The sequence below is a fragment of the Muscardinus avellanarius genome (genome assembly GCF_963383645.1).
Source record: "Muscardinus avellanarius genome assembly, chromosome: 17".
NCBI lineage: Eukaryota > Metazoa > Chordata > Mammalia > Rodentia > Gliridae > Muscardinus > Muscardinus avellanarius.
Window position 1 is genome coordinate 45,699,969 of NC_137803.1, and position 24,594 is coordinate 45,724,562.

Here is a 24,594-nt window from a genome sequence, read left to right on the forward strand (position 1 = left end):
AGAACTTGGATTTAACTTTGATGTAAACAGCAGAAAAATTTAAACAATTTAAAATAAACAGAATGCAAAGTCAATCAACTTGGACAATACAAGGTACAGTACACCTAAAAAGATAAGGCAGCAGCTAAACAAATATCAAGAAAATATTTTTGACACTGAAATGCATATTTTATGTATAGGAGTCAGAGATGGTGGAAAATGGCTATTTGGACATATTATGTAAAGTTTAATGTAGGCTTGTTGTTTATCTTATTAATTTTTTTTGAGGAACCAGCTTTTGGTTTTGTTGATTTTCTGTATTCTTTTATTTTTATTTATATTTTCTACTTCATTAATTTCTACTCTGATTTTAATAATTTCCTGTCTTGTTCTGGCTTTAGGGTTAGATTGTTCCCATTTGTCAAGGATTTGAGGTGTGTGTGATTTTTTGTTTTTCTTATGTGAGCGCTCGGTGCTATAAATTTCCCTCTTAATACTGCCTTCAAAGTGTCCCAGAGGTTTTAATATATTGTATCTCTATTTTTGTTTGTTTCTGGAAACTTCTTAATTTTACCCCCTACTTTTTCTATTACTCATTATTCACTTACAAGTGTGAGGTTCAGTCTCCAAATATTTATGTGGTTTATCTGAATCTTCTTATAGTTGATTTCTAATGTTATTATGGTCTGAAAAGACACAGAGAAGTTGGCACATTTTTTAAATTTGCTAGTACTCAGTTTCTGGGCCAGAATGTGATATATTTTAAAGAAGGTTCTGTGAATAGCTAAGAAAATTGTAAACTCTGGTGTATTTGGATGGAATATTTTACTTGTATATAACAGGTCCATTTCATTAATGGTGTTCTTTAGAACTGAAGCATCATTATTGATTTTGGTCAAGAAGATTGATGTAATGATGAGAGAGGGGTGTTGAAGTCTCCCAGTATTATTGTATTGGGATTTATATGTCACTTAATGTCATAAAGAGTTTGTTTTATGAAAGTAGTTGCACCTAAGTTTTGTTATTTCCTCTTGCTGAATTGTTCCTTTTACCATTAAAAATTGACTTTCTTTGTCTATCCTAAAAAGCTAGGGCTTGAACTCTAACTTATCTGATATCATAGTTGCTACTCCTGCTTTTCTTTGAATTTTGTTGGCATGAATTACCTTGTTCCTGCCCTTTACCTTAAGTTTGTTACTATCTTTACTTGTAAGGTATAATTATTACAAGCAGATAGATGTATTCTGGTTTTCATTGGGGAGTTGAGGCCATTTACATTTAGTTTGATTATTGAGAGATGATTTTTAATTCCTAAGATATTGAGATTTTACTTCTTTTTGAAATACTGCATGTTCTTCTTTGCTTAGTTGTCTGCTGAAGGGAAATTCTTGTTTCTCTGGTTCTGGCATGTATTACTTATTTCTTCTTTGTAGTTAATATCTTTGAGTATTTTCTCTATCACTAGTTTTAAGACAAAATCATTCAGCTTCTGTTTGCCAAGAAATATTTTTATTTCCCCATCTAATTTGAGAGATAGTTTTGCTGGGTAGGAAATTCATGGTTGCAAGTTGTTTTCTCTCAGAATTTGGAATGTGCTACTCCAGGTCTCTCTGGCTTTTTTTTTTTTTTTTTTTTTTTGTGTGTGTGTGTGTGTGGTACTGGTGTTCCTGGAAGCCCTTCTACCTCTGGGATACACTCCCATGGGATACACTCCCAGACCTATTTTTTTTTAACTTTTTATGTGGAAACATGGTCTCTTAAGCCAGCAAGGCTGGCTCTGAACCAGCGTGATCCTCCTATCTCCACCTCCCAAGTGCGGGAATTACAAGTGTGTGCCACTACGCCTAGCACCTTCTGGCTTTTTTGACTTGGTTTGGGAAGTCTGGAATGATTCTAATTGGTATCCCTCTGAATCCCACTTGGCCTTTTGTTTTGTTTCCTTGGCTTCTACACTGGTAATTTTGACTATTTTGATTATTATGTTGTGTGGGGAAACGTTTCTCTGATCTTGTATAAAGGAGGCTCTATAAGTTTTCTGTACCTGTGTGTCAATCTCTTGCTCTATGTTTCAAAAAATTTCTGCTATTATTTATTTGAAGACATGTTGAGCCCTTTGGTTTCACTTTCCTTTCCCTCCTCTATGCCAATTATTCTTAGGTTAGCTTTTTAAAGATGAGACTATATTTCTTCAGTGTCTAATTTCTGCTATCAAATTGTTTTTTCTACGTTATAAAATATGCATTCATTTTATAGGTGATCATCTTCTAGGAGTGAGATACTATTTTCTGTGTGGTTTAATTGATATTTTATAGTTTGTATAGATGTCTTTAGTTAAATGATTGTATCTTTTACTTGTTTCAGTCTCTCTCTAAATTCTTTTCAAAATTTCTGCATTATTTCTATAGTTATATTCCTGATTTGACCTGTGGAAGATCTCTGCAATTCTGTATTATCAGATTCTGTTATTGTGGGCTTGTGGGAGCTCATTTCTCCCTTCTTGTTTCTCCTTATCATGGTTTCAGAAGTTTGTACCTGTTGCTATTGAATGATTTATCTCAGCCTCTAGGTGTCATCTGGTATATCCAAGGGAAGTTTGTATTTTATTCAACAGTGAAGGTTAAGGAAGGAGATAAGTGAAGGGGTAAATGAAAGAATAGGGTAAAGTTTCAGATAAAGTAGAGTAGAATGAGAGTATGAGTTTAGTAAGGTAGTATATGCTAGAAATTAGAGATAGTAAAATTGTAGTAGTATTCTAGTAACCAATGTAAAGTTTCTGGTATAGTGATATAAAGTAGATTTAATAAAGAAAATGGAGAGATAAAAAGAAGAAAAAAGATAAAAAAGGGAAAGTGAAAATAGAGCAAGTATGTACAAAGGAAGAAGCTTGAAAAAGAGTTTTAGAACAGGATAAGAAACAAGAACAACAAAGAAAAACAAACAAAAAAACAGGTATACACATTCACACAAAAAATAATAAAAAAAACAGGACAACACAAACAACAAATCAATGCAACTCTACAAATAAATGACTATTCAGCAGATAGGTCCTTTGCAGTCTCTCCCTGTGCAGACAACGAGTGCCACTGTTATCTATCTCACTCTGAGTTTTTTCTCTGAGTCTTTCTCAGTCTATGCAGATGATTGGTGTCATTCGTGTTGCACTAGTATTAAGTGAAGGTCATCCTCCACGTTTTCCACAGATTTGGAGTCTTGGTCTCTCCCTGCCACTGTTGATTGAATATGCATCTGAGACCTAACTTAATGTAGGAGTCTCTGTTCTCTGCAGCTAGGGCTGTTCTGGTCTGATTTCTCCTGATTGACCAAGATTGGGAGGTCTATGGTGATCTTGAAGGTATTACTAGTTGGGTTTAGTGTTAAGCATAGGTCTCCTACCACTATTTTCACTAATCAGAGCCTGAGTCTCTCTGAGCTTCCGTTACATCCAACAGCAGACCCCACTCCCACAAATTATAAAGATAAGAAATAAAAAAGGAGATATCACTACTGACAGTGTAGAAATCTAAAGGATTATCAGAAATACCTTGAAAAACTATATGCAAACAAGGTGAAAAAATTGGAGGAAATCGACAACTTTCTAGACAAATGCAACCTTTCTAAACTGAGTCAAGAATATATAAAATTTTTAAACCAAGCAATAGCAATAAAAAGATTAAAACAGCAATTAAAAGCTTATAATCAAAGAAAATCCCAGGACCAGATGGTTTCCAAAGCTAATTTTATAAAACCTTTATAGAAGTGCTTATCCTGATAATCCTCAATCTATTTCATGAAATAGAAAAAAATAGGACTCTCTCAAATACATTCTATGAAGCCAACATCACATTAATACCAAGAACACAAAAGGGCAGTTTAAGGAGGAAAAAAACAGCCCTATATCTTTGATGAACTTGGATGCAAAACTGCTAAACAAAGTACTAGCAAGCCACATTCAAAGCCACATCAAGAAAATAATGCAAGCAGCAGCGAATTCACCGAGTCCACTACAGCTCCATCTGTGTATTCAACAACAGTGAGTCAAATTGCGGGCCCCAGAGGAGAAATCCCAGTACTGTACTCCCTGGGACTTGACCCAGTGGGGGAGTGGCGGTGGCAGAGATATCACACCATAGGAGAATGCGCAACCTGGCATCCCCCATGGTCTAAAACAGCCTCTATTGACTCCCTGGGTCTGAGACTCTGTGATCCAACCCAGTAAAAGAGTAGTGGTGACTGAGATACCACAGACTCAAGATCCAGAGCACCTTAAGTGAAGTCGTAGTGACCCAAGGAAAGAACCCAGAGAAGGCACAAACTTCTGAAATCATGGGAAAGAGGAACAACAATGGATCAATGAATGCCCACAACCTCACAACATCAGAACCTGATAAAACAGAAATTCAGAGATTTCTAGAAGATCAAATCAGGAAAATAACTGTAGAAATAATAGAGCTGTTTCGAAAAGAATTCAGAGTGAGCCAAAAAAGACATAAAGGATGCAATTAATGAAGTAAAGGCCTCAATTTAAAGTACAAACTGTTGGGGCCCACTCGGCTGGACCAAGATGGCATCTAGGCTTGTTGCCAGCGTTGACTCAAGATGGCACCTTGGATTGCTGCCAAGTCATAAGACTCACAAGATTGATGTCTCCTTGAGCATGCTCAGTGTGTCATATCAGGTGCCCTATGGATGATCAGTGATGCAGCATCTCGTGCTACCACCAGCCCACCTATGAGAGGGTTAGAAATGTGCATGCCCTAGCTGTGGGAAGCTTGGGATTGGAGTGATGAGGGAGGGGTTATGAGACTGATATATATTTGCCTGCTGTGCAGATTGAGGGAAAAGCATTAAAGAGGAAGCATCATCAACAGACTCGGCATTTGTGTGTTCTTCCCCAGGGCTCCGCAGGTCGGAGCCTTAGGGACACAACAACAAACAACTGATTAGACCACATGGAGAATAGAATCTCGCTCTTAGAAGATGAGAAATTCCAAAAATGAACGCATAGTTTCTAATCTAGAAAAAAATATCCGACAGCAGGAATCTGACATTGAAGAAATATGGGCCCATTTTAAGAGAGCTAACCTAAGAATAATTGGAATAGAGGAGGGAAAAGAAGGTGAAACCAAAGGAATCAACAATCTCTTCAAGGAAGTAATAGCAGAAAGTTTTCCAAACATAGAGCAAGAGGTCGATACACAGGTCCAGGAAACTTATAGAACTCCATTTAGACAGGATCGGAGAAAAGGATCCCCATGCCACATAATTGTCAAAATGACCAATGTGGAAGCTACAGAGAATCTTAAAGGCAACAAAATCAAAGAGCCAAGTGACATTCAGAGGCAAACCAATTAGAATCACACCAGACTTCCCAAACCAAGTCAGGAGAGCCAGAAGGACATGAAGTAACATATTCCAAACTCTGAAAAAAAGATGGAGAAACAAGAAGCTTCCATGACAAACAGAAACTGAAGGATTTTATGTCTTTACAACCAGCGCTAGAGAAAATACTCAAAGAGATTAACTACAATAAAGAAATAGGTAACATACAGCAGAACCAGAGAAACAAGATTTTCCATCCAGCAGACAACTAAGATTAGTTATCTGTGGAGATTCATTATTTATGTTAGTCTTATACCTATCTCTAAATGTATTGTTTGTTTTTATTTTTGTTAATTTTTAGCATTTCTAGTTGGAATATTAGTATACCTTCAGATATAGCATTTGGAAATATTTTATCCCATTTTATCAGTAACTTTTAACTCTGTTTATATTGTCTTTGGATATACAATATTTTATTTTTTTAGGGAGTTTGTATACCCTTCTGTTGCCTGTGCCATTGAAATCATATCCAAGAAATCACTGCCAATTTCAGTGTTGTGAGGTTTTATGACCCAGATTTTCTTCTAAAAGTTTATAGTCTTAAGATTTATATTTAGGTCTTTTATCTATTTTGAGTTAATATTTGTATATGGGATTAGGTAAGGGTTCAATTTTATTTTTTTCCATGTAATTATTATTTTTAACAATATTTAGTTAAAAGATTATTATTTCCTCCACCAAATGTTTGTGGAAACCTTGTCAAAAATAACTTGACAATATATGGAAGAATGTATCTCTAGGCTTTTATTTAACTCCAATGGTTTATATATCTGCCTTTAGAACAGTACTACACTGTTTCAATTATTGTAGCTTTATATGGTTTGAAATCAGAAAATATATATCTTCTAGCTTTGTTCATTTTCGAGATTGTTTTGGGTATCTAGAGTCAATATTCCATATTAGGATAGATTTTTCCTGAAAAATAAATATCTAAATATATGATAGTTTCACCTAAAAAAAAAGAACAAAATATTCTCTGGTAAGAAAGAAAGTAAAAAGAAATATTGAAATGTTATCTTTAAGTTATCAAAAGCTTGGTATCAGACAAATGAAAGTGTTATGTGAAATGAAAGTGTTATATTTAATTTTGGATAAATTGCTATAATACTAGATGTCAACCACTAAGCCAAGCATGAGAAGGAGAGATGGGGAGGGAATGGGGTGGGGATCGGGTGGGGGCCGACTGGGCGATGTGTGCATGTATGTCTACAAAAGGTTTTTTGTATCCCACTATAATGTATGAATACAGTGCACTAATAAAAATTTTAAAAAAAGAAATTCCAAGAAAAAAACAATAATGCCACATGACCAGGTAGGGTTCATTCCAATGATGCAAGGCTGGTTCAACAAATGAAAATCAATTAATGTAATTCATCATATAAACAGAACCAAAGACAAAAATTACATGATAATTTCAATAGATGCTGAAAAAGTATTTGATAAAATATAACATCTATTTATGATAGAAGCACTGCAGAGAATCAAAATAGAAGGAACATACCTCAACATCATAATGGCTAATATCTGAGAAGATCTTAGAAGATGAAAAGATCTTCCATGTTCATGAATAGGCAGAATAAATATCATCAAAGTGGCCATACTTGCAAAAGTAATCTATAAATCCAATACAATACCTATTAAATTACCAAGATCATTCCTCACAGACATAAAAATATTGGAATATCAGTCCTAAAATTCATTTGAAATAACAAAAAGCTCAGAATAGCCAAGTAGTTCTCAGCAACAAATACCCCACAGGAGGAATCACAATATCTGACTTTATACTACAAAGCCATAGTAGTAAAAAACAGCATGGTATTGGCACAAAAACAGACACCTAAACCAATGGTGCAGAATAGAAGACTCAGAAACAAATCCACATACTTACAGCCAATTGATTTTTGAAAAAGGGGCCAAGAACATACACTGAAGGAATGATATTCTGTGCAACAAATGGTATTGGCAAAACTCTTTAACCAAATGCAGAAAAATGAAAATTAATCCCACTTTTGCACCCTGCAATGAGTCAGTTCAAGATCGATCAAAGACATGAAAATTAGACCAGAGATTTTGAGGCCTCTTGAAGAGGGCATGTGTTTGTTGAGTCACTGCAACACATAGACACAGATAAAAACTTTCTCAAAGTCATAAGAAATTAAAAGGAAAATCAATACATGGGATTGCATTAAACAGAAGAACTTCTGTACAGCAAAGGAAACTGTCAAGAATCTCAATTGAGAGCCAACAAAATGAAAAACAGACTTTTGTCAACTACTCCTCTGATAGAGAATTGATATCTAGAATATACAGAGAACTCAAGAATCTCAGAACTAAGAAAACAAACAACTCAAAAAAATGAGCAAGTGAATTAAATAGACACTTAACAAAAGAAATTCAAATGGCCAATAAATGCATGAAAAAATGCTCAACATCATTGACAATTGAAGAAATACAAACCAAAACTACCCTGAGATTTTACCTAACTCCGATTAAAATGGCAATTATTCAAAACACAAACAACAAATTCTGGCAAGGATGTAGAAAAGTGGGAACTTTAAAACATTTTTGGTGGGACTGCAAATTAGTGCAACCACTTTGGAAAATGATATGGAGGATTCTGAGAAGAATAGAAACAAACTTACCGTTTGATCCAGCAATACCACTTCTGTGTATCTACCCAAAAGAAAGGAAACCAAACTACCAAACTAGTGCATGGTTATCTATGTTCATAGCTGCATAATTCACCATTGCCAAACTATGGAACCAGCCAAGATGTCCATCAACGGATAAATGGATTAAAAACCTGTGCGATATGTACACAATGAAATTTTCTTCAGCCATAAAGTAAAACACAATTACATAATTGGCATGGAAATAGATGGAACTGGAAAACATTATGCTAAGTAAGATTAGTCAGTACAAAAAATAATAAATCTGATGCTTCTCCTAATATGTGAACGCTAAGGAGAAATGGATAACAGCAGGAACTCTAGTTGAAGAAGTAGATCCTATAGAGGAGCAAATAAGGCAACCTAACTAAGGGTGTGGGGGGGAGGGAAACTCTCTACAGCACATAATGTACTTAAAAAAAACATATCAAAGTCCATCACTCAGCCAAACTCAGGAAGAAGAAATGGAGAGGGAAAGCAGTGGGTTTGGGGCACTGGATAATTGGGTGATGTGTGCATGTATGTCTACACAAGTCTTTTATCTCATTCTGATATATAACTACAATAAACCACTAAAAAAAATTAAAAAATATAAAGTTTAATGTAAAAGCAAAGGTAAAGGTATTGAAATTTAAGATGAGTCTAAAAGTCTCCAGAAGGTTTTTAGTGGAAATAGAGGTTGAGAAATGTGACTTAAATTTTTCCCTTTCCAAAGTGAACATGCATATTTTAATTTGATATAATAATCATGTAATAAGATTTGTTTTGCATTTAAAGTGAAACTGCCATTAAAACTAAAATGAGAATGAGTAACGTGTGTCTCTATTCAGTGTGATTGGGATGAATGTGAAGGTGAAGAACAGCTAATTTTCCTTATAATATACTTTATAGACTTTACTATTCATGCTCACACAGATATCAAACTGTTAAAGTTTGATAGCAAAGTTTAGAATGGATACATTAAGCACTTGATTGCCAAGACTTTGCTGCCCAAAACATCTCGGCATCTACATGTGTGAGAATCCATGTAGTCATCGGCGATTAGCCCCGAGAGAGGGCATCGTCTCTGGCCAAAAAACTCCTCCACTCTTAGATATTCTTTCATAACTACTATTCTTTTAGTAATGATTCTTTTAACTTTCCACATGAAATTGCTCCGGTGGAAAAAAGATCAGGACTGTGAGTGAAACTTTCAGCCTTGCTCAAATGGTAATTAGATGAGCCTTGTTCAAATGGTAATTAGAAGCAGCATTCCAGTCCACCTTCAACCTTCAATACAGCCCTTCAATACAGCGACACCACCTGGTTAAAAATAGCTATGTCAAAACAAAGGACAGATAAAATAGATGTGTAAAGATGAAAGAAAGAAAATATGGTGAGAATAAGAAAGTATTTTGTATGAAGAAGAGCTTATCCTAAGATTGGCCCAAATGGGAAAGAGAGAATTAGGGTAATCAGAAAAGAAAAGAAAGTTGCAGAGGGTTAGTGATAGGAATATGGATTATTAAAAGAGGGAAAATGCTCAGCTGCTAGAGAAATATATCTGACAACTAAATCTAAAGACCTCATGTTATTTCTTGGTGCCTACCTGCTAAACTGTGTCATGAGTTTGTTTTAAGTTTTCAGACAGCGGATAGCATTGCAGACAAAATCCAGCAGATATTCATCGAAATTCCCTAAAGGAACACGGACTTTCCTTAAGATAACTATATGAAAGCTGGAATCTCGGACTTCGTCCCCCATTATATATAAAGAAGAACATTGGACTAAGCCCTAGGAATGAGAGCTCTGAAAGGGTTAAAGAAAACCCTTAAAAAACAAACTGGACTTTTCAAGTGATCTTGGATGTGACTTTTAGCCAGATAGAAGCCTCTGCAGCTGCAAGGCCAAAGGGGGCTGGGCTCCGGAGCACAAGACCCACCTGAGATAATGGGACTGATTTCAATCACAAAGACCTGGGATAACCCAGGCCTTACTTTTGTCTTGTTCAGGGTTGGTAATTTGCATGTGTATATCTCTTTTTTACCTTGGGTGTTTTGCACTTCCTTTTACTAGAAATTCACTGGGAGAGGGGAATATATAAAAAATCTTGTGTTCAAAAATAAAGCGTTCGATTGCACAAGAAGCATCGATCCATGTCAGGTTCTTTTTAAAAGCGCCGATCATAGGATTATTTTCCTAGGAAAGAACCGCTACAGATAAGAATCTGTAGAAAATCACTCTATCCTTCCCCACCTTTACTGAGACCCTCGACCACGAGCAAACTCGCGCCCCATTGGACTAGCTGGCTTTCGGCACTTGATAGCTTAGTTTTTGATTCTTTATTGGAGAGCTTCAAGTACTTAAACAAATACCACTTCTATTGCTTCTTTTAAGCTACTTTCATTATTTTAAAATTAAAACGGTTTGTTCTTTTTTTTTTCTACTCTTGTGCTACTTTTTATGGTAGTGGATAATTTCAAATGTCTTCATTTTCACCTTAACAAATGAGATCAGTTATGGTACATGTGGAGGAGCTCTTAGAAGAAAATAATTAAGTATCTGTAGTTGCATTAACATATTTTGTCTCCCAATTAAAAGGCAAATTAAAGTTTATAAATTTTAAGTCCATGAAGAAACAGGGGAATATAAAATAATGTACAATAATATTTACAGTAATATATATTTATGTACAATGTTTATATCTCCCTGAAAGCAAGACATTGTACCAAATAAAAATAAAAGGTAATCACATATGTTGTAAAAGTGTAATTATGAAATTGTCTGAAATTATTTTTCTAATAATAGTTGTCAGTTTGGAAATGTATTTATAAATCCAACTGTATATCTCTTCACTCTTCAATAGTTCCAACAGACACTTTTTATTTTATGTACAATTTCTGCAGATAAATTATGAATATAAATTGTCAGTATGGAGAAAATTTTTCAAGAGTATTGCTAAGTGTATAACTAAATTTTAGCCTAATGCCCAAAACCATCAAATACAAAAATAATCAGCTAAACAAAGAAGCAATTAAATTCCATGCCTGTAAAAGTGCAGGTGTAAAATATATTTCTGTAGCTAAACCTCATGAAAAATTTGTCTGTTCCAATCAAATTAAGTTAATCATCAATGTTTCTGTATAGAGATGATATACTACAAGAGAGATAAAAACTTGAGATGTAAATTTCTTCCCAATGGAGGCCAACATAGTCTATTTTTTATAATCACATTAGAAGTATTTGGTACTCTTTCTCAAAATAATTATGACACTTTAAATACCTTATCATAAAGAGATATGTTTAAAAAACTGCCTGCTAAGGATGAAAGGAAGAAGCAATTGTGTACCTAAAATTGAAAACCTGATACAAATCAACTTTCATTATCTCATCATAAAATCTGAGGTCTACATTATATAAACATTCATGATTAGCTCATTAGCCAGATTGTCCTTTATTGGTGAACATGACACAGAAAATGACAATGATAACAAAGACTTGCACAAACTTAATAAGACTAATTTTTTTTTAAATTCAGAATAGTGTGGTCTTCAAATCTTATTTATGAAAGAGGTAGCAAAAGATGTCTTACATATTTTAGATATTTAGGAAATATCCCCTAGTACTGATCAGACAATTGTGTGAAATGCTTTTACAAGTAATTAATGAAATTTGAAATACATATTAATCTTAGGCCATCACATTTTTTGTACTTCTAAATGTTATTAAACTAAAAATAAAACAATTTTTCATTTGCAATTAACATAATATAAAAATACAAATAGCCCAGTAAAAGTTTATTTTTTACTTTTATTTATTTTATTTTTGTTTTTTCTTAATTTTTTGCATTGTAGTCATACATCTTAATGGGATACAAGATGGTGAAGGCATAGCCTGGTGTGGTGGTGCATGCTTTTAATCCCTGCACTTGGGAGGCAGAGACAGGAGGATGACACAGGTTTGAAGCCAGTCAATCTGGCTTAAGAGACCCTGTTTCAAAAAAAAAAAAAAAAAAAAAAAAAATATATATATATATATATATATATATATATATATATATATATATTAGGTCTGGGAGTGTGTAGCCTGGAAGTAGAAGAGTTTTCAGGAACCCCAGCACCAAAAAAAAAAAAAAAAAAACAGACCTGCACATATCACCCAATTAATACTTACCCAATTCCCATCTCCTCCCTTCATCCTTTCAATGTGTGGCTTAATGATTAATTTTGATATATTTGTTTAAGTAAATCATGTGTTTTAGAGAGTTTCCTTCTTCCCTATTCCCACCCCCTCAGTTAGGTCAGTTAGGCCTCCTTATTTGCTCATCTGTAGAATCTCCTTCTTCATCTAAAGTTCCTACTGTTACCCAATTCTCCCTAGCTTTCACATATTAGAGAAAACACCCGATTTCTTATTATTTTGTGACTGACTAATCTCACTTAAATGTTATCCAGTTCCATCCATTTACCTATAAATGATTGTGTTTTTCTTCATGGCTGAATAAAATTACATTGTGTATATGTCCCAGAGCTTTGTAATCCATTCATCTGTTGATAGACATCTTGGCTGGTTCTAGAGTTTGGGTATGGTGAATTGTGCAGCTATGAACATAGGTACACATGCACTAGTTTTGTAGTTTGGTTTCTTTTCTTTTGGGTAGATACCCAACAGTGGTATTGCTGGATGAAATGGTAGATTTGTTCCCATTCTTCTGAGGACCCTCCATACTGTTTTTCAAAGTGGTTGCACTAATTTACAATGCCACCAACACTGTTTTAGAGTTCTCACTTCTCAACTTCCTCATCAGCATTTGATATTGTTTCTCTTTTGAATGATTGCCATTCTAATTAGAGTTAGTAAAATCTCAGAGTAGTTTTGATTTGCATCTGTGTGATTGCTAATGATGAGCATTTTTTTCATGCATTTATTGACTATTTAAATTTCTTCCTTTATGTAGTGTCTATTAGTTCACTTACCCATTTTTGATTGGGTTGTTCATTTTTTTAGTGCTGAGTTTCTTGAGTTCTCTGTGTCCTCTAGATATTAATACTCTATCAGAGGAGTAATGGGCAAAAATCTGTTTTATTCCGTTGTCTCTTGTTTGAGGTTCTTGATAGTTTCCTTTGCTGTATAGATGCCCTTCACTCTCATGCAATCCCACATATTAGTTCATCTTTTAGTTTCTTGTCCCTTTGGGGTCTCGTTGAGAAAGTTTTTATCTCTGCCTATATATTGCTATCTTGTACCTATCCCCACTTGAAGGATTATCAAGATCTCTGTCTAATTTTTATGTCTTTGATCCATCTTTTTTTTTTTTTTTTTTGGTGGTACTGGGGTGGGGGTGGCAGAGGCTTTCTACCTCAGGCCTATACTGCCAGACTTGTTTTATATTTTATTTGGAAACAGGGTCTCACTAAGTTTCTGAGAGCCTCACTAAGTAGCTGAGGCTGGCTTTGAACCTGTGAAATCCTCCTGTCTCAAATCCTAAGTGCTGGAATTACAAACATGTGCCACCACACCTGGCTGTAAATCATAAATTGACTCACTGTAGGGTGAGAAAGTGGGATTTATTTCCATATTTCTGCATATGGTTAACCAGTTTTGCCAACATCATTTGTTGAACAGACTATCTTTCTTCCAGTGTATGTTTTTGGCCCCTTTGTAAAAAAATCAATTGGCTGTAAGTTTGTAGATTTGTTTCTGAATCTTATATTCTGCTCCAATGGTCTAAATATCTGTTTTTATGCCAATACCATGCTGTTTTTATTAATATAACTTTGTAATATAGTTTAATGTCAAGTATTGTGATGAAATCTTTTTGTGTCTATATTGGACATTTGTATCTCTTCTTTTCTGAAGTGTCGCATTAATTCAGTAGCCTATTTCTTGATTGGGTTATTTGTATTTCTAGTGAAGAGTCTTTTTTTATTTTTTTATTTTTTATTTTTTCAATTTTTTATTGGTGCACTGTATTCATACATCATAGTGGGATACAAAAAACTTTTGTAGACATACATGCACACATCGCCCAGTCAGCCCCCACCCGATCCCCACCCCATTCCCTCCCCATCCCTCCTTCCCATGCTTGGCTTAGTGGTTGACATCTAGTATTATAGTAATTTATCCAAAATTAAAAATGATAATCTCACATAACACTTTCATTTGTCTGATACCAAGCTTTTGATAACTTAAAGATAACATTTTAATATTTCTTTTTGCTTTCTTTCTTACCAGAGAATATTTGTTTTTTGAACTCTTTGTGTTTTCTGGATATTAGTTCTCTATCCGTGTGGTGGCTAGTAAAGATCTTTTCCCATTCTGTAGGCTTTCTCTTTAGGTTCTTAATGGTTTATTTTGATGAGAAGAAACTTTTTAGTTTGATGCTTTCCCACTTGATGAATGGGCTTTTTTTTTTCTGAGTATGTTTTTGGCCCCTTTGTCAAAAATCAATTGGCTGTAAGTGTGTGGATTTGTTTCTGAGTCTTCTATTTTGCTCCATTTTTCTGTGTATCTTTTTTTGTGCCTGTACCATGCTGTTTTTATTACAATGGCTTTGCAGTATAGATTAAAGTCCGGTATAGTGATTCCTTCTGCATGGATTTTGTTGCTGAAAAATGCCTTGGCTATTCAGGATTTTTTGTTGTTCCCAATTAATTTAATGACTGGTTTTTCTGTCAGTTAAGAATGATATTTGTATTTTAATAAACATTGCATATAATCTGCATATCATTTTTTGAAATATGGCCATTTTGATTTTTATTCTAGCTATCTATGAACATAAAATTTTTTTCCATCTTCTAAGATCTTCAATTTCTTTTTTTAATGTTTTATAATTTTCTTTGTAGAAGTATTTTTACTTCCTTGGTTCATTACTAAATAATGTTTTTGAAATCCTGAGTCAAAGTGATTTTTAAATTATTTTTTTTAGTAGATTTATGGTGGGTGTACAGAAAAGCTTCTGATTATTTTTAAGATTGTTTTTGTATCCAGACACTTTGTTGATCAGTTCTATAGGCCCTTTGATTGAGTTTGTTGGATCTTCTAAGTATAGTATCATGTCATCTGCAAAAAGTGAAAGTTTTATTTCTTCTTTTCCTATTTGTACTCCTTTGATTTCCTTTTCTTGCCTTATTGCTCTGGCTAGAGTCTTAAGTGATATATTGAATAGAAGTGGTGATAATGGACATCATTGTCTTGTTCCTGTTTTTAGGGGGAACTCTCTAAGTTTTTTACCCCATTTAGTGTGATGTTGCTTGTGGGCTTATGGTAGATTGCCTTTATGATGTTGAGGCATGTTCCTTCTATTCTGATTTTTTGCAGTGGTTTAATCATAAATGAATGTTGGATTTTATCAATTACTTTTTCAACCTCTATTGAAATGATCATGTGATTTTTGTCTTTGGTTCTGTTTATATGATGAGTTACATGAATTGATTTTTGTATGTTGTACTAGCCTTTCATCATCCCTTGAATGAGCCCTACGTGGTCATGGTGTATGATTTTCTTGATGTGGTTTTGAAAGTGTGTTTCTAGTACTTTGTTTAGCAGTTTTGGACACAAAGTCATCAAAGATACTGTCTTTAATTGGTTTTGGTAATTGTGTGGTGTTGGCTTCATATGATGTATTTGGAAGAGTCCCTTTTTTGTTATTTCACAAAATAGATTGAGGAGTATCAGGATTAGCTCTTTTATAAAGGTTTTATAAAATTCACTTGGAGCTAGGCATGGTGGCGCATGCTTATAATCCCCACACTTGGAAGGCAGAGACAGGAGGATCACGCTGGTTCAAAGCCAGCCCCGCTGGCTTAAGAGACCCTGTTTCCAAAAATAAAAAAGCATAACATAGGTCTGGGAGTGTAGTCCGGAGGTAGAAGGGCTTCCAGGAACCCCAGTACCACCAAAAAATAAAAAATAAAAATAAAATAAAATAGCCGGGCGTGGTGGCGCACGTCTGTAATACCCGCGCTTGGGAGGCAGAGACAGGAGGATCGCGTGGGTTTGAAGCCAGCCGCGTGCGCTGGCTTAGGAGACCCTGTTTACAAATAAAAATGTAAAAATAGGTCTGGGAGTGTAGCCCACTCTGGGAGTGTAGCCCTGAGGTAGAAGGGCTTCCAGGAACCCCAGTACCACCAATAATAATAATAATAATTGTCAATTTATTCCATATTTTACATTTTCTTGGAGTATAGTTTTTCAAAATAGTTGCTGATAATTCTCTAGATTTCTACACTGTCAGTAGTGATTTCTACTTTTTCATCTCATCTTCATAAGTAGGTTGATTTTTCTATTTTTTAGATAGATTGGATAGTGTTTTATTTATCTTGTTAATTTTTTGAGAAACCAGCTTTTGATTTTGTTGATTTTTAAATTTATTTTATTCTCTATTTTGTTGATTTCTGCTCTAATTTTAATAATTTTATTTTTTCTACTGACTTTGGTGTTAGATTTTTTTCCATTTTTTAAGGGCTTTGAGGAGTGTCTTTAGGTTATTTATTTGGCGCTTTACTTTTTTTTTTTTAATATGAGCACTCAGTGCTATAAGTTTTTCTTTTAATACTGCCCTCGACATGCCCCAGAGGTTTTGATATGTTGTATATCTATTTTATTTTGTTTCTAGAAATTTATTGATTTTACATTTTACATCTTTTATGACCCATTCTTCATTTAGAAGTGTGGTGTTTTCTCCACATGCTGTTGTATTTTCCCTGGGTCTTCTTACAGTTGATTTCTAATTTCAATCCATTATGGTCTGAAAAGACAGAAGGAAGTATGTCTCATTTTTAGAATTTGCTAGTATTCACTTTGTGGCCCAGAATGTGATCTATTTTGGAGAAACTTTTGGGAGCAGCTGAGAAAAATGCAAACTCTTCTGTAGTAGAAAAAAATAGCCTATATGTGTCCAACAGGTCCTTTTGATTATTTGTGTTCTTTAGGTATGAGACATCTTTACTGACCTTTTGCCTAGAAGATGAGTCTACTGGTGCGAGAGGGTTGTTTAATCTCCCAGTATTATTGTATTGAGATTTATGTGTGACTTAATATCACAGAGAGTTTGTTTTATGAAAGTAGCTGCACCTATGTTTGGGCTATAAATGTTGATTATTATTGTTATTTTCTCTTGCTGTACCGTTCATTTTACCAGTAAGAAAATGACTTCTTTGTCTCCTCTAAAAAGCTTGGGCTTGAAGTCTTACTTGTCAGATATCATGGTTTCCACTCCTGCTTGTCTTTGAGTTTTGTTGGCATGGATTACCATACTCCAGGCCTTTACCTTAAGTTTGTTACTTTCTTTACTTTTAAGACTTGTTTCTTGCAGGCAGCAAATGTATGAATTCTGGTTTTTAATTCATTTTGCCACTTTATGTAATTTTATTGGGGAGTTAAGGCTATTTACATTCAGTATGATTACTGATAGATAATTTTTAATTCCTAAAATGTTGAGATGTTACTTCTGTTTAAAATATTGTTTGTTCTTTTCTTAGTTGTCTGCTGGATGAAAATTTTTGTTTCTCTGGTTTTGGTGTGTATTACTTATTTCTTCTTTGTAGTTAATCTCTTTTATTATTTTCTCTAGCACTGGTTTTGAAGACATAAATACTTTCAGCTTCTGTGTTGTGGAATATTTTTATTTTTATTTATAATTTGTGAGATAGTTTTACTGGTTAGAAAATTTTTGGCTGCAACTTGTTTTCTTTCAGAGTTTGGAATATGTAACTCTAGGCACTTTAGGCTTTCATGACTTCATTTGGGAAGTCTGAAATGATTTCGGTTTTCCTATGAATGTCACTTGGCTTTTTTTGCCTTTAAGTTTCTCTATTTGGATTCTACATTGTTTAATTTGACTAATTTGTGGCATGGGAAGCCTTTTCTCTGATCTTTTCTAAAGAGGGTTATATAAATTTTCTGTACTTGTGTATCACCCTCTTGCTCTATGTTTGGAAAATATTCTGCCATTACTTCTTTGAAAAGACTGTTAATTCCTTTGGTTCCACCTTCTTTTTCCTCTTTTATGCCAATTAATTTTAGGTCAGCTCTTTTAAGATGGGCCCATATTTCTTCAATGTCCAATTCCTGCTGTTAAATTGTTTTTTTTTTCTGAGTTATAAATTATGTGTTTGTTTATGGAGTGATCATCTTCTAGAAGATTTTATTCTCCATGTGGTCTAATCAATTGTTTACAGTTTGAATTGATGCATTTACCACAATGATTGCATCCATTCTTTATTTCAGACTCTCTCTAAATCCTTTTGGAAGTTCTGTATTATTTCTAGTTACATTTCTGATTTGACCTTCTGGACATTTCTACAATTCTGTGTTATTAGATTCTATTATTGTGGACTTGTGGGAGCTCATTGCTGCCATGTTGTTCCTGCTTTCCATGTTTTCAGAAGTTTGTGTCTATTGCTTTTGCTCTCAGTCCCTACATGTAAGCTACTATATCAAAGGGCAAGTTTTATTGTATTCAACAGTGAAGGTTGAGTAAGAAGGGAAGTGAAGGAGTAAATGAAAGAATAGGGTAAAGTTTTAGATATGGTCGAATAGAATGAGGGTATGAGTTTGACAAAGTAGTATATACAAGAAATTAGAGATAGTTAAAAGGTAGTATTATTCTAGTAGCCAATGTAGAGTTTCTGGTATAGTGATATGAAGTAGATTTAATACAAGACAAAGAAGAGGTAAAAAAGAATAAACATAAAAAAGGAATAGGGAGTATGTATGTACAAGGGAAGAAACTTGGGAGAGGGTTTGGGAAGAGGGTTAAAAAAAAGAGGCACACATATCCACACACAAAAATATACAGAAAACCAAAACAACCCCAACAACAAATTAATGTAACTCTACAAATAAATGACTAGTCAGCAGATAGATATTCTGTAGTCTCTTTCTTTGCAGATACTGAGTGCCACCAGCACCTTTTCCACAGTGAGTTTGGTTCTCTGAGTCTTTCTCAGTCTATACATATAATATCAATGGGGGTGAGTTTAGTATTAGGTGTAGGTTACTCTTCATGATTTCCACAGATTTGGAGTCTCAGTCTCTCTCTGCCTCTATTGGTGGCATATGCCTCTGAGACCAACTCAATGTTGGAGTCTCTGTTCTCTACAGGTAAGGCTGGGCTAGTCTGACTTCTCCCCATTCACCACAATTGGAAAGTCTGTGGTGATCCCAGAGATCCTATTAGTATGGTTTAGTGTTAAGCATCAGTATCCCCTTACATTTTTCACTGATTAGTGCCTGAGTCTAAGTTTTTCAGTAGTTTCTAATAATCCTCTGAATTTTTGTAATTTCTGTATGGTATCTCCTTTTTCATCTGTTATTTTTATAATTGGAATGATTTTCTTTCTTTTTTTGGTTAGTTTTTTTTAAGAAATTAACTTTGGTTTTATTGATTTTCTGTACTTTTTATTCTCTAATGTTATTACTTTCTGCTATGATTTTAATAATTTCTTGTCTTCTACTAGCTTTGGAGTTAGATTGTTCCTTTTTTTTAAGGGCTTTGAGGTGTGCCCTTAGTTATTTATTTATTTTTCTTATGTAAGAACTTTGTGCTATAAATTTTTCTTTGTGTGTGTGTGTGGTATTGGGGGTGGAACCCAGAGTCTTTCTACCTCCAGGCTATACTCTCAGAGCTATTTTCTATTTTACTTGGAACAGGATCTCACTAAATTGCTGAGAGCCTCACTAAGTAGCTGAGGCTGGCTTCAAACTTGTGCAATCCTCCTGTCTCAGCCTCCCAAGCACAGGGATTACAAGTATGCACCTTCATTTTCAGCATAAATTTTTCTCTTAATACTGCTTTCAAAGTGTCCCAATGGTTTTGATATGTTGTTTTCTATTTTTGTTTGTTTCTAGTAATTTCTCAATTTCACTCCTTACTTCTTCTTTGACTCATTCTTCTTTCAGCAGTTTAGTCTTCACATGTTTTGTGGTTTCTATGGGTTTTCTTATAGTTGATTTTGTTTCATTTCATTATGGTCTGAAAAGACACAGAGAAGTATGTCATATTTTTTTTCAATTTACTAGTGCTCACTTTGTGGCCCAGGATGTGATATATTTTGTATAAGATTCCTTAAGCAGCTAAATAAATGTGAATTCTGCCATAGTTGGGTGGAATATTTTATATGTGTCTAACAGGTCTATTTAATTATTGGTGTTCTTAAGGTCTGAGGCATATTTACTGACATTTTGTCTAGAAGATCGGTTTAATGGAGTGAGAAAAATTTTGAAGTCTTCCAGTATTGGGATTTTTGTGTGATTTAAGACAAAGATTTTGTTTTATGAAAGTTGTTGCACCTATGTTTGGGGGACTAATATTAATTATCATTATTTCTTCTTGCTGACTTATTTCTTTTACCAATAAAAATGACCTTCTTTATCTCTTCTAATAAGCTTGGGCTTGAAGTCTAACTTATCTGACATCATAGTTGCTGCTCCACCTTGTCTTAAAGTTTCATCAAGAATTTTATATGGAGGAACAAAAGACCCAAAATAGACAAAGCAATTCTCAGCAATAAGGACCATGCAGGAGGCATCACAATTTTTTACTTCAAATTATACTACAGAGAAATAGTAGTTAAACAGCATGGCATTGGCACAAAAAAGGCACGCACAAATGGAACAGAATAGAACATACAGAAACAAACCCACACACTTAGTCAATTAATCTTTGACAAAGGGGCCAAATTCATATGCTGGAGAAAATACAGCCTTCTCAATAAATGATGCTGAGAGAACTGGCTATCCATTTGTAAAATGATGGAACTAAATCCATACATCTCACCTTGCACAGGAATTAACTCAAGATGGTTCAAAGACCTGAAAATCAGACCAGAAACTGTGAAGCTATTAGAAGAGGGCATAGGTTCATTGATGCAACATATAGGCATAGGAAGTAACTTTCTCAACAAGACCTACAAAAATCAGTATATAAAAAATAAGCTAATGGGATGGGGTCAAGGTAAAAAGTTTCTGCTCATCAAAGAAAATCATCAAGAATCTAAAGAGAAAGCCTACAGAATGGGAAAAGAACTTTACCAGCTATCTCTCTGATAGTGGGCTAATATCCAGAATATAAAAAGAGCTCAAAAGACTCTGCATCAGCAAAATAAATAACCTGATCAAGAAATGGGCAAATGAATTGAATAAACACTTCACAAAAAAGGAGACACAAATGGCCAATAGCTACATGAAAAAAATGTTCAACATCTTTAGCAATCAGGGAGATGCAAATCATAACTACACTGAAGTGTAACCTCAATCAGAGTGGCAAACATAAAGAAATCAAATACCAAAAAATGCTGGTAAGGATTTGGGGAAACAGGAACTAAAAGATGGAGATATATAAGAAAAAATATGATTAAAAATGAAAAAAATAAAACTCTTCTTTATGATTGAGATTTATGTATCTGTACAATATTATTACCTAGGTCATCCTAAGAGATGAAAGTCAATTTGAACAATTAATAGACAGTTCCAGGAGCAGGAAAGAAAGGGAGAGATAAACCATATATATGTATTTTAAATGTTAATATTTTATTTGAATACACACACAGCTACACATACAAGCACACTTAAGCTGTAAAGTCTTATCAAGTATTTAATTTATTCTGATTATTATAATGTTGGAAATATATAACCTTAAATATGTTGGCTTAGATCTATAATCACAAATCTAAAAGAATTTATAAACAAATTTTATTAATCTAATGAAAGAAAAGAATGAGGCTCTATTCTCTCTCTCTCTCTCTCTCTCTCTCTCTCTCTCTCTCTCTCTCTCTCTCTCTCTCTCTCTCTCTGTCTCTTTATTCCCGGTGGTACCAGTTGTCGCGCGCAGTGACGACTCTTACACGATCTTCCTCAAGCAGTTTTATTACCCCAGGTTCTTGTACAGTTCCCGCAAATCTTCTTCCCGTAAATCTTCTCTTCTCTCTCCCTCCCCCCAGAAATCTTCCCCTTATATAGAGCCCAACAGCCAATCAGCAGACTGTTCACGTGCACAACTCATGGCAACAGCCAGTCCATTGGCTGTTGCCCTATGGCATGCGGTGTTCCCGTGTATCTCATGCTCTTGTCGTCACTTCCTGAAAGCTGTTTACCACCTAAGTGCTCTGGGGAAGATTTCCGCTCAGCGCCATCTTAGCTCTCGGACTTACTGGCTGATGGGCGGGGCCCGTCACAGTTCCCCCTTTTTTGTTTTTTCAGACAGGAGAGGACAGAGGACTCAACCCCTGTATGTTTGGAAGGGGCTTCTAGGCCCACCACCTTTTGCCAGGGACGGGACAAGAATCAGTGGCAACCCGTATGCAGTTGAGCATGCCCTCCTCGGGATGCACCCTCCCGGGGTCCCAAGTGCAGTCCTAGCTGGCATCCTGTCATTAAGACTTTCCCATCGCCGCAAGCCATATTTGAGGGGATTGTCCCAACTCCATGGCTGCAAATGCCTGAGCTATGAGCACTTGATCTGTAGCGCGCTGACGGATTAGTTTTCTAAGACAGTAGAGACATAAGATACACAGTAAGACCAGACAAAGACCAAGAGCACCCAGTCCAGCCCACTCTTTTAAATGACGAGCTGCTTGTTGGATCCAGGACATCAAGGTGCGGGCCATCACCGGGTCAACTTGAGTAGTATTGGTTTTGATGATCTCCAACCGCAACCGTCTTGTCAAATTGTCAAATTTCGATGACCGGTTATCTGTAGGATATGCAGAAAGCTCGCAAGAAAGATTAGCGGCAATAAACGCATTATCATTAATCATGACAAGGGGAGCTAAATCCGTGCAACTGCCATTTATCCCACAAAGAAGCCACAGATCAAATAGGTTAGAATGAAAGGCCATGGTCAGGCTCTAATAAGTAAAATTATAACCTGCAAAAGTAGAATTTGCTCCTGTGCCAATTTTAAGGGGAAAAGGTAAAAGGATTAAGCGGGGAAGAACTTGAGCAGAATGACTCAAAGGCAATAGAAAAGAAAAACAGTCAAAAGCCCCCATTGTGGATCACTTCCTATCCTTGGAATTCCACAGTATCATGGTCCCCAAAAGAATCAGTCGATGGCTCATCATCCTTTTGTTTCACCAGACGAGTCAGCCGCTCTGGAACCCAGACAGGATCGGCGCCGTTCTGTGGAAACACACAAACAGAGCCTCTGGCCCATGTGAGCACTGGGTCAGGTCCCCTCCATTGCCCTGTGAGGGCATCCTTCCAACGCACGAAACCCTGGCTCGTACCCGAGGGGGCAAAATGACGATCGGCAGCAGTCTTGCCATTGACATCTAATTGCAAAAAATTCAAAGTAAAAAGGGCTAAGGATAGGCGCTGCTTCGGTTTCATATTGGTTCCAATTCCCTCTTTTTGTTTTATCAAGCATTCTTTAAGAGTACGATGGGCGCGTTCCACAATACCCTGTCCCTGAGGGTTGTACGGAAGGCCATGCTTTAGAGTTATTCCCATCTGTGAACAAAAGGATGTGAATTTTTGGGAAGTATAAGCCGGGCCATTATCAGTTTTTATTTCTTTAGGCATATTCCATGCTGCCCAGGCCTCAAGGCAATGATTGACGACGTCATGTGCCTTTTCCCCGGCATGAGCAGATGCATGAATAATTCCAGAGACAGTATCTATGGAAACATGGATATATTTCAATTTTCCAAATTCAGATATGTGAGTTACATCCATTTGCCAGAGATGTAGAGGGAGCAAGCCTCGTGGGCAAATGCCCACATGTGGGGGGTGTAAAAAAGGGGCACAGGCATTACAGGTTTTTACAATTTCCCGAGCCTGATGTCGAGGGATTTTAAATCGCTGTTGTAATGTTTTAGAATTTACATGATATTGACGGTGAAATGCCTGTGCCTGTTGCATTTGAGTAAGAGAAAAAATCATATGTATCTTGGTGAGTTTATCTACTAGATCATTTCCATATGTAATAGGGCCAGGTAATCCAGTATGTGCCCTAACGTGCTGGATAAAGAATGGTGTCTTTCTTAAATGTATATAAATCTGGATTTGGCTAGCCATAGAATGAATAGGAGTATGTAAAGAGAGTTGACCCGCGCATTCAAGCGATCTAACCAGATTAACCACATATTGTGAATCTGATAATAAATTGAAAGGAGAAGAAACTCTCTTAAAAATTTCTAAAACAATATTTAATTCAACCAGTTGTGGAGAGGTATGTGAATATTGGATGATAACAGGATCGCTTCCCTCTATTAGGTAGGCCCCCACACCAGTTTTGGATCCATCAGTAAAAATGTTAATTGCATTAGCTACAGGTTTGTTTTTAGTGACCAATGGGAAAATGAGAGGATGTTCCAGAACAAAATGTAACAATGGATCTTTGGGAAGATGATTGTCTATTTCACCACTGAAAGAGCACATAAGTATAGCCCAATCATCAATAGTGGCTACCAGCGTTTGTACTTGCAGAGCAGTGTACGGTACCACCAGCTTATCGGGCGTTCTGCCAAAGTGTTGGATGCACTGCTGAATGGCTTTAAGGGCAAGGCTTGCTACACTGGTGGGATAATATTCAACTACCTTTTGAGGGGAGACTTTGGGGTGAATCCAAAGAAGGGGTCCTTGT